Source organism: Budorcas taxicolor, chromosome 13, assembly GCF_023091745.1.
Source record: "Budorcas taxicolor isolate Tak-1 chromosome 13, Takin1.1, whole genome shotgun sequence".
NCBI classification, from domain to species: Eukaryota; Metazoa; Chordata; class Mammalia; order Artiodactyla; family Bovidae; genus Budorcas; species Budorcas taxicolor.
Window position 1 is genome coordinate 12,113,106 of NC_068922.1, and position 12,198 is coordinate 12,125,303.

A 12,198-nucleotide genomic window follows, 5' to 3' on the forward strand; every position below is an offset into this window, starting at 1 on the left:
TGAGAATTTACATTAACTTACAGCTTCTACTCCTAAGGTTCATAAACAGAGAAACAAATATGCATAAACACCAATAATCTTTCTTTAGTAATGAAATGACTGAAACTCACCAGCATAAGTTTGAAGTTAAGACAAATTTATTGCTCAAACCATCATGTTTTCACTTAGCTCTGTTGGCCGATGACAGAGCAATTTTAAGGGTTGTGTGCTGTTAGCTGATCGTATCCCAGACAGACCACACAACCCTCTGCAGTTTCCAAATAAACTGGCAGACCTGTCTCTAAATGGGTTTTTCATGTTGACTTCCTTCTTCAGATTTGGAGCAGGAATGGCTTTTCCATGACTTACTTTGGGAGCTAGTTCCAATTAGACTTCCTCGTGGCTTTAAATGCTCCTTTCTGTGAAGGGCATCACACCTAAAACTTTAGTTGGAGGCTGAGGGGCTGGAGAAAAGTTTTGCTGACTAATAAGTAAAGTTCAGATCTGTGTCAGGGTAACAGATGGTATTGCCACAGTCAAACCCTCTGCTCACTAATCACTCATCTGTGTGAATATACAAAGTCAGCAGCAGACAGACACGATTTACAGATGGAAAAACGCGAAGAAAGGATTCAGTGATGTGTTTGAAGTTCCCCATGGAGAGAGTAATTCTAGAATTATCATCTAGGAGTCTGGGCATCTAATTCACTCCTTAATTACTCAAATTCTCTGAGTTTTTATTTTTTAATCTCCAAAAATAAAAGTAGTAACATCAAACATAATAGTCACATTACAAGACATAATGATGGGATTCAATAAACACCTCTTACCCAAGTATAGTGTCTGGTTCAGGGTAAGCAGTGCATAAATGTTAAATCTCTTCCATTAGTTATTTAAAAAATTCAATACCATATGTCTTTCTGAACACGTGTACTTAAAAGTACACCAATTTTGACAAAAAAGTCACGTTGCCAGATTTCAAGAAGGAAACACTTTGAAAGAGTCATGATCAAGACTGCAGAAAGGAAACATCACATTGTAAATCAACTATACCTCAATAAAATACATTTTTAAAAAAGATGACAGGAAGGAGAAATAAAGTAGAAAGGTTGATGTGAGCATCATGATAGTTTCAGAAACCCTTACCCAGGTGTTCGTGGGATGAACTGATCCAGGTGGAAATTAAGAACATATATAAAACACATTTGATTTTACCACCCGTGCCGCCAAACTGAATTAAAGGGTGAACATGAACAAAAGGGCAATGCCAGGATGAGGATGTGAATAGTCGAATTTTATGAAAGGAATTTCTTCTCCTCTATATTTATAGATGTAGAGACTCCTAGAGCTGGAACTTACAGAATAATTAGTCGATGGGTAGATTCCAAGAGTTGTGTGATTTCCTGTAATCTTAAATAAAATATCATATGCCCTTTAATGCATGTGTTTTCTAGGGACAATATGCATATATTTCATCAGATTCTTAGAGCAATGGATGACTCCCCAAAAGTTCAAAGTCACTGATTCAGACCAGCCTTATTCTTTATCTCTCGCCCTTTCTAACCTCCAAGCACACACTTCACTCTCTTCCTAGCTTCTGATACGGTCTGGAGCCTGACAGAACTTTTGGGGTTCTGCCCCTTGTTCTTCTGGTCTCTCCAGAGAGCTCTGGACATGGGGAATTAAAGGCAGTGGGAAAGAGAAATGAAAATCAATAAATGTCCATCTGGGAAAAGCACTGAGGTTAGGGTGGCTTATATAGTTGCTAAGTTTACATATAGATTCCAGAGTCCTCCTCTGTGATACCCTAAGAGCTGACCTGTGGAGGAAACGTTGTTATAAGAAGCTCATCATTAGATGTTGTCACCAGGACTAATGTGAAATCTCCAAAGAGCTCCCAGGTGGAGTTCAGTGGTGGTCCTTCCAGTACCTGCTATAGGAGATGCCGCAAATCCACTGTACCCTCTTCCCACCAAGTCCTCACTAGATAATTAGGTGATGGGCCTGGTGTTTTGGAGGCTCTACTCTGCCCTAAGCCAGGCAGTCAGCATACATAATCTTATATCCACCAGTCCTCTCTGAGAAGAACCCCGCTCCTCACCCATTGGCTCTGACTTGTATGAGGTACTACATCTCAGTGGAGGAACTTGAAATAGGATGTGGGTCTTCCGAGTCCGTCATAAATATTCTTTCCTCTTCACCTTTGGTCTCTACACTTGGAACAACCAAAAAAAATGGTTTTGAGCATATACTCTCAAAGAATGTTTCTATTTTATTTCTAAATCATATGCTTATGATTTACAAATAAATCATATTTACATATATATACATATTCAAGTTACTTATAAAATATATATATATACACACGTAGTATTAGAGACATGACAGGCTATCAGCCATTCTGAAAGGAGCGGCCGGATTCTGCTAGTCTTGGAAGGATGGGGCCTCAGAAATTAGGAAGACATTAGTCTCCCCAACGGCTTCATTTAAAGGATTCAGGTCAGTCAGCTCAGTTGCTCAGTTGTGTTCTACTCTTTGTGACCCCATGGACTGCAGCACGCCAGGCCTCCCTGTCCATCACCAACTCCCAGAGCCTACTCAAATTCAAGTCCATTGAGTCAGCGATGCCATCCAACCATCTCATCCTCTGTCGTCCCCTTCTCCTCCCGCCTTCAATCTTTCCTGGCATCAGGGTCTTTTCAAATGAGTCAGCTCTTCACATCAGGTGGCCAAAATGTTGGAGTTTCAGCTTCAGCATCAGTCCTTCCAATGAATATTCAGGATTGATCTCCTTTAGAATGGACTGGTTGGATCTCCTTGCAGTCCAAGGGGCTCTCAAGAGTCTTCTCCAACACCACAGTTCAAAAGCATCAATTCTTTAGTGCTCCGCTTTCTTTATAGTCCAACTCTCACATCCACACATGACTACTGGAAAAACCATAGCCTTGACTAGACGGACCTTTGTTGCCAAAGTAATGTCTCTGCTTTTTAATATGCTATCTAGGTTGGTCATAGCTTTTCTTTAAGGAGCAAGAAGTGAGTGAAGTCGCTCAGTTGTGCCCAACTCTTTGTGACCGCATGGACTGTAGCCCACCAGGCGACCATCCATGGAATTTTCCAGGCAAGAGTACTGGAGTGGGTTGCCATTTCCTTCTCCAGGGGATCTTCTCGGCCCAGGGATTGAACCCATGTTTCCCTCATTGCAGGCAGACACTTTACCATCTGCTCCACCAGGGAATCTCCTAAGGATTCCCTAAGGAGCAAGCATCTTTCAATTTCATGGCTGCAGTCACCATCTGCAGTGATTTTGGAGCCCCCCCAAAATAAAGTCTGTCACTCTTTTCACTGTTTCCCCATCTATTTGCCATGAAGTGATGGGGCCGGATGCCATGATCTTAGTTTTCTGAATGTTGAGTTTTAAGCCAACGTTTTCACTCTCCTCTTTCACTTTCATCAAGAGGCTCTTTAGTTCTTCTTTGCTTTCTGCCATAAGGATAATGTCATCTGCATATCTGAGGTTGTTAATATTCAAAGGATTAGGCGGAACTTTATTGGAGGACATATGTACAAATTCTTAATGACCTTTCATTATGCATGGCACATATCTAATTTTTTCCCATTTACTCATAATTGTCCTCCTTATAAATTAGTGACTAAATTTGAATGAAAGTCATTTAACATGCTCTTAGGGCTTCCCAGGTGGTGCAGTGGTAAAGAATCCACCTGCCAATGCAGGAGATACAAGAGATGCAGGTTGGATCCCTGGGTCAGGAAGATCCCCTGGAGTAGGAAACGGCAACCCACTCCAGTATTCTTGCTTGGAAAATTCCATGGACAGAGCAGCCTGGTGAGCTACAGTCCATAATGTCACAAAGAGTTGGACACAACCGAGCACAGCACAGCAGCAGTATTATCATCGCATATATCATATACATGTTACATTATATTATCCCATGTAATACATGTATTGACATGTAAATATCATATATATATTACAAAATAGATGCAGAGAGAAATTTGAAAGACATGGATGAAAATTTAATAATGGGCTAGTTGTTGAAGGTACAAAAATTGTATTCTTAATATAAGCAATTTTTTCTAAAATTCTAGGGAGTATAATGTTACTGTCATTATTTTTGAAAAATTTGGTTGAACACCCATGACTGAACAATCTAGAATTCACTGTTGTTCAATTTACAAAATTAATAGTTTACTAAATTCAGCCTATTCCCAAATGTGGTCTTAATAGGCTGTTGCAACCCAGGTGGAGAAAGTAATTTTTTCATGCCCCAAATCTTCTGTTTTCAGTCCCTTCCTTCAAGCATACAAAAACTTGTTGAAATTCAGATGATACACTTTCCTCTTTGCAGATGTTTTCATTTACTAACCAGAAGGTGCTGCATTTTTCTGTTTTCAACAAATTGGTTCAAAATGCTCTGCAACTCTTCTGCTTCAAATTTTCAAACTGACTAGAATATTGTTTCCAAGTTTTTTAAGCATAAAAATATGAAAATCTTTGCAAGTGATTCATTTAAACCATTTGCCTCAAAAAGAAAGTCACACGATGACAGTAACATTTCCCAAGACCCATTTTCAAAATTCTTTCTCTAAAGCATGAGCTTCTTTCAGAAAGCTCTTGTTTTTTTCCCCCCATGTTATTAATAAGTTGCACTGACCACAGAGGATGAGATGTTGGATGGCATCACCGACTCAATAGACATGAGCTTGAGCAAACTCTGGGAGCTAGTGAAGGGCAAGGAAGTCTGGTTGGCTGCAGTCCATGGGGTTGCAAAGAGTCAAACACAGTCTAGCAGCAACACTGAACAACAGCAGCAACACTGAACAACAACAGCAACACTGACCACAGAGGGATGAATTCAATGCACCTATTATTGCTCAGTAGCATACTCCAAAAGCCACTTCTCATCACAAGAAAAGTCAACAACTTGGAGCTCTTGTCTATTTTGCAAAAGAAAAAAAAATATGCAATTCATCTTTCTGTTCCCAACTGTTTTGACACTTGGCCACAAAGTAAGCAGCAAACCTTTGGATGGTAGAAAAAATATTCATGGTCACTCCTTATCTTTACAAAGTATGTTAAATAGTCTACTATTGAAAATGTGGAAATGGGAGACTTCCCTTGTGGTCCAGTGGTTAAGACTCTGCCTTCCAATGCAGGAGGTGGGGGTTTGATCCCTATGTGGGGAACTGAGATCCCACATGCTGAGGGGGTGCTGTCAAAAATTTAAAAACAAAATAAATAAAAATTGTTTGAAGTAAGTAAAATGTGGAAATGCAGTAAACCACTTTCCCAGGCATGAATCAGCTGATTATTCCCAAACATGCAGAAAGAAAGCACAGGAGGAATAAGACCCAGCATAACACCTGGTCTTAACTCAGAAACCATCAAACCACATGACTTGCAGCTCAAATGTGATTGTGTACATTAAACATTATGGAAAGGGAAATTTCCTTCATTTCTTTTTGGTACAGACAGCATTAAAATTTCTCTTCCCACATGCTAATGAGTTCCTTAAACCTTCATTTAGTATTTGCCCTTGTCCTCTGCAAGCTCCCATGCACCACCCGCCTCAGAACCCCAGTGAACAGTGATCTTGCCCATTTTCTGGGCATCGCATTTGTACCCTACACTCTGTCATGATTTTTGTCAGCTTCCCTCATCCAGCACAGATGTTTTTATCATCCTTTCCCTGGAAGGTATCATGCATGCTGTTTATTTATAGCTAATCTCCTTTTAAAGTGAGTATCTATATTTTAGAATAAGAACACCTTATAAATCAAGAAGAAAAAACAGGGTAATAGCTTTTCAGAGAATCTCCAATAAACTTTTGAAATTTTTGTCCCATTTTCCAAAGGTCAGAGTGTAATTTAAAAGAAGAATGGAAGGGTTGCAATAAAGTAGCAGCTGTGTGGAATGAATACCTTTCTCTGTACCCACTAAACCGTGATTCATATAAAGCAAAGGTCTCTTGAACTAATGAATAGCTGTGAAAGTTAAAGATCTGTGCAGAGAGTAATACGTAGGTGCAGGGCACAGACTTCTGGCATTACAACTACACTATAATTGAGTTCCCGGCTGGCAGAAAACACCTTTGAAGGCTGATTATCTCTGTTTACCCATAGAACAATGAAAGTTTGTTGAAGCCTATTTCCAATCATTTGCTTTTTCCACTAAACTAGAATTCCTCCAGTGCAGCCCAGGATGTGGGCAGAGAGCTTTTCAGTTCTGCACAGGGACTCAAGAGACCACCCAGTCCAGGTCTGAGGGGGTTGGGAGGGGGTTAGGTTTAGGGCTGAAGTTCTGATCAGATGGTCAGAAATTCTAACCCTTTCCTGACACTTTACTTTATAATAAAATACAAGTCTCTGTTTAAAATCCCTTTGCTCTTCTATAAAAGCCCCTGCTTTTTACTGCTCATTCACTCTGATATTGATAAATAATTCTCTAGGCTGCTTACTCATGGCGCCCACCCAATCAATGATTTCCAATCTGTGGTCACATGTATGTTCAAATGTATAAAAGACTCAGCAAAACCACAGTATTTACACGATTCATTTTAACTGATTGCCACAAACACAGAGCCCCGGGAAGTGGGAACCATTTGTGAATCAAGAGTATTTTGCTTGCAGTGGAGGGAGTGGTTCCAGGGGCCTAGAGTCTGCACTTCCTGAAAATTCCCTACTGAAGAGTTTGCTCAGAGTAGAGATTTATTCAGTGAGCTGAACTATTCATGTCTTTAAAGTCACAAAGAAAGTAGCACAGTGAACATCTGGTGTACTTCATACAATGCTTACCTCCTTCCTTTGTTTCTTTAGCAAACAGATTACATGCAAGTATATCTAGGACAGAAACTTCACTTCCTAAAACTCAGAATTAAAAGTCAGTAACTTGGGACTTCCCTGGCAGTCGAGTGGTTAAGGCTTTGCTTTCCAATGCACCAGGTGTGGGGTTCCATCCCTAGTCAGGGAGCTAAGATTCCACATGCCTCACGGTCAAAAACCTGAAACATAAGACAGAAGCAATAAAGACTTCAAAAATGGTCCGCATCAAAAAAAAAAAATCATTTTAAAAGAAGTCAGTAACTTACTATTTGGGGCTTCCCAGGTGTTGCAGTGGTAAAGAATCCTCCTGCCAATGCAGGAGACACAGAAGGCTGTTCAGTCCCCGGGTTGGGAAGATCCCCTGGAGGAGGAAATGGCAACCCACTTCAATATTCTTGCCTGGGACATTCCAGGGACAGGGGAGCCTGGTGGGCTACACAGTCCATGGGGTCACAAAAGAGTCAGACACAACTGTGCGGCTGGGAATGAACACAACTTATTGTTTATTAACCACCTACACTTTCACAATATGAGAAATGATTCTTAGAGGGTAGAGCACAAATGCCCTACAAACACTATTAAGGAGCAAGCTTGTCTTTAAGGATTTTAGAGCTGGTAAGATTTCACTCAGATGAAGCTCTTCGTTCTACAGGTGTGAGAACGAAAGTCCAGAGAAGTCATGTGTCATTCTGAGGGTCAGCCCGTAGTGATGGTACCAAGATACTGGCCCAGTGGGACCTCACCTGTGTCCTGTTACCTTCACCGCGGTGCTTTCTGATTGGCTAGAAACATAGGTGTACGTGATCTGAACCTATGAACTAACAACAAAAATTACACCAAGAATTTAGAAGTTCATCGCATTCTCCTCTACCACACACAGGATAGAAAGTGAATACCATCCACTGCTGTTTATGTTTGGAAATCCACTCTTCCATTTCACAATCTCACTGAACTATTTCTGGCTCCTGGCAAGTCTGACACAAATCCTGGAACACGTGACTGACATGGTGCGCTCCAGGGATCAGAGAGCTCAGTGGGAGAATGGACCCCAACCCACGAAGAGATATGTGACCCAGACATTCAGCCTGATGAGGAGGCCGGTGGCACAGCACCATCCGTTCTGCCAAGGGCATTCCTTCTCTTTTTTCAAAGCCCTGCTCAGTGATGGTCCTGCCTCAGCAGCGACGTTTCGAACCACATTGTTATTTCACTATTATCTGTTTCATGTCATGCTGACAACTAGGGGTGGAGATGGTCTTTCCTAGTCACACCCAATTTCTCCTTATTTTATCTTCCTGGTAAAGAGAAAGTCACTCAGTCCTGTCCGACTCTTTGCAACCCCATGGCCTATACAGTCCATGGACTTCTCCAGGCCAGAATACTGGAGTGGGGAGCCTTTCCCTTCTCCAGGGAATCTTCCCAACCCAGGGATCAGTCCCAGGTCTCCCACATTGCAGGTGTATTCTTTACCAGCTGAGCCCTAAGGGAAGGCCAAGAATACTGGAGTGGGTAGCCTATCCCTTCTCCAGTGGATCCTCCCAACCCAGGAATCAAATTGGGGTTTCCTGCATTGCAGGTGGATTCTTTACCAACTGAGCTATCTTCTGGGAAGACAGACTATTCCTTCTATCACTAGACACAGACTTTATTTATTTATTTTTTCTTAATGGAGAAAATATGCTTTACTCATGATTTAGCTGACTGGGATTAGCAATTTATTTTTTTGAAGTTTATTTTTATTTTCTTATTATTAATTAATTTTTATTGGCGTATAGTTGCTTTACAGTATTGTGTTAGCTTCTACGGCATAATAAAATGAATCATTATACATACAACATATACCATATGCATACATATACCCCCTCTCTTTTGGATTTCCCTCCCATTCCGGTCACCGCAGAGCACTGAGTAGAGTTCTCCGTGTTATGCAGTAAGTTCCCACCAACTGTCTGTTTTACACATAGCAGTGATAGTGTGTATGTGGCACTCCCAATCTCCCAACTCCCCCCACCCCTACTTTCCCCTAGGTATCCGTATGTTTGTTTTCTGCCTGCAGGCACAGACTTTAAAATAACTTGCAAGTTTTCTGACAGGCTTATATCTGCAACACCAGAAAGTTAATATTACACGTGCGGAAGAATGACCCGTGAAATTATGTCAACAGTAAACGAATTCCCGTGATGGGGAGTTCTGTTCATCGGCAAATATTTGCTGAGCACCTTTGTGTGCTAAGCTGTGCGGCTGCAGAAATCCAGACAGCTTTCAGGATCTCTAGAATCCACTCTCCTTGGGAGGGAAGCTGAAGAGAGGTTGCAGGGTGACAAGGGAGATTAATGAAGGACCAAAGAAATAGAACCCACTCCAGTGTTCTTGCCTGGAGAATCCCAGGGACAGAGGAGCCTGGTGGGCTTCCGTCTATGGGGTCGCACAGAGTCGGAATGACTGACGTGACTTAGCAGCAAAGAAACAGCGTCGGGGGCCTCTGGGCCAGCTGGGAGACGTCAGTGGAATCTAACCCGGAGCGGGTGGGCAGAGATGACCTTCGAGCTGTTATCTGATAGCTAAGCAGAGAAAAGACAGGGGCAGCGACATCAAATAGTGAGCAGCTTTAATAGCGCTAGAGGGGATCGCAGGAGCTAAGAGTTCCGGCAGACGGGGTGTGGCAGGTCAGATGGGGGAAGCCGAAGCTTCCTCTTGTGGCTTCTCTTCCACAGAGCTCTTAGCTCCCAAACACCGGAGATGACTGGATATGCTTCGTCTGTTTGCCCAAAATGGATTTTAGAATTCCTAGACATTTTTGAAATTCAGCTCCCATTCACTTAGGTTTTCCATCTCTTTCCCAAAGACACAGCCCATCAGTGCCTGTGTCTTTGGGACACAGTGTTTGTGACCAGTGTTTAGAATATCGCCCTCAGACTCAAAGCCTCTAAAGCACCATCAACAGAGCACAGCATGGAACATGAGAGGCATCCTTTCCCAGTGAAATGAAGAACTTGAGGAGGTCTTATCCATCGCCTTTTTTAAAAAATTGATTTATTTTATTATTTTTTAATTTATTTATTTTAATTGGAGGCTAATTACAATATTGTTAAAAGACGCTTACTCCTTGGAAGAAAAGTTATGACCAACCTAGATAGCATATTCAAAAGCAGAGACATTACTTTGCCGGCTAAGGTCCGTCTAGTCAAGGCTATGGTTTTTCCCGTGGTCATGTATGGATGTGAGAGTTGGACTGTGAAGAAGGCTGAGCGCCGAAGAATTGATGCTTTTGAACTGTGGTGTTGGAGAAGAGTCTTGAGAGTCCCTTGGACTGCAAGGAGGAGATCCAACCAGTCCATTCTGAAGATCAACCCTGGGATTTCTTTCAAAGGAATGATGCTAAAGATGAAACTCCAGTACTTTGGCCACGTCATGCGAAGAGTTGACTCATTGGAAAAGACTCTGATGCTGGGAGGGATTGGGGGCAGGAGGAGAAGGGGATGACAGAGGATGAGATGGCTGGATGGCATCACGGACTCGATGGACATGAGTCTGAGTGAACTCTGGGAGTTGGTGATGAACAGGGAGGCCTGGCGTGCTGTGATTCATGGGGTCACAAAGAGCCGGACACGACTGAGGGACTGAACTGAACTGAACTGACATGAATCAGCCATGGGTTTATATGTGTTCCCCATCCTGAACCCCCCTCCCACCACCCTCCTCATCCCACCCCTCAGGGCCATCCCAGTGCACCAGCCCTGAGCACCCTGTCTCATGCATCAAACCTGGACTGGTGATCTATTTCACAGATGATAATATACATGTTTCAATGCTATTCTCTCAAATCATCCCACCCTTGCCTTCTCCCACAGAGTCCAAAAATCTGTTCTTTGCATCTGTGTCTCTTTTACTATCTCGCATATAGGGTCATCATTACCATCTTTCTAAATTCCATATATATGCATTAATATACTATATTGGTATTTTTCTTTCTAACTTACTTCACTCTGTATAATAGGCTCCAGTTTCATCCACCTCATTAGAACTGATTCAAGTGTATTCTTTTTAATGGCTGAGTAATATTCCATTGTGTATATGCACCACAGCTTTCTTATCCATTCGTCTGCTGATGGACATCTAGGTTGCTTCCATGTCCTGGCTGTTATAAACTGTGCTGCGATGAACACTGGGGTACACGTGTCTCTTTCAATTCTGGTTTCCTCGGTGTGTATGCCCAGCAGTGGGATTGCTGGGTCGTATAGCAGTTCTATTTCCAGTTTTTTAAGGAATCTCCACGCTGTTCTCGATAGTGGCTGTACTAGCTTGCATTCCCACCAACAGTGTTAACAGGGTTCCCTTTTCTCCGCACCCTCTCCAGCATTTATTGTTTGTAGACTTTTGGACAGCAGCCATTCTGACCAGCGTGAGATGGTACTTCATGGTGGTTTTGATTTGCATTTCTCTGAGAATGAGTGATGTTGAGCATCTTTTCATGTGTTTGTTAGCCATCTGTATGTCTTCTTTGGAGAAATGTCTGTTTAGTTCTTTGGCCCATTTTTTGATTAGGTTGTTTATTTTTCTGGAATTGAGCTGCATGAGCTGCTTGTATATTTTTGAGATTAATTCTTTGTCAGTTGCTTTGTTTGCTATTATTTTCTCCCATTCTGAAGGCTGTCTTTTCACCTTGCTTATAATTTCCTTCATTGTGCAGAAGCTTTTAAGTTTAATTAGGTTCCATTTGTTTATTTTTATTTTTATTTCCATTACTCTGGGAGATGGGTCATAGAGGATATTGCTGTGATTTATGTCAGAGAGTGTTTTGCCTACGTTCTCCTCTAGGAGTTTTATAGTTTCTGGTCTTACATTTAGATCTTTAATCCATTTTGAGTTTATTTTTGTGTATGGTGTTAGAAAGTGTTTTAGTTTCATTCTTTTACAAGTGGTTGACCAGTTTTCGCAGCACCACTTGTTAAAGAGATTGTCTTTTCTCCATTGTGTATTCTTGCCTCCTTTGTCAAAAATAAGTTGTCCATAGGTGCATGGATTTGTGTCTGGGCTTTCTATTTTGTTCCAAAAATATGGAACGCTTCATGAATTTGCATGTCATCCTTGCACAGGAGCCGTGCTAATCTTCTCTGTATCGTTCCAATTTTAATATATGTGCTGCCAAAGCAAGCACCATCACCTTCTTAATCAAAAGTGATTTCCCATTTTGAAGAAGGTCCTTCCACTTACAGAAAATCTTTATCTCTTAAACTGTTGCTTCTTACAATAGCTAGCAAGACAGCATTATTGGTGGGTTTGTTTCTGTGTTTTGTCTTTGGAACTCTGAATGGCCCTAAAAATATAGCATATCTTCAACAGTTCAATGGGAGAAAAGGGGGTATGGGTGGTTCA

General features: G+C 41.7%; 1 non-coding gene across 1 annotated transcript; it reads right to left on the reverse strand.

Annotated features, from left to right (window-relative positions):
• Window positions 1–11,873: 11,873 nt before the first annotated feature.
• On the reverse strand, window positions 11,874–11,980 carry LOC128058953 (U6 spliceosomal RNA). Its single transcript, XR_008200548.1, has one exon. It is a non-coding gene; the product is annotated as a U6 spliceosomal RNA (small nuclear RNA).
• Window positions 11,981–12,198: the final 218 nt, after the last annotated feature.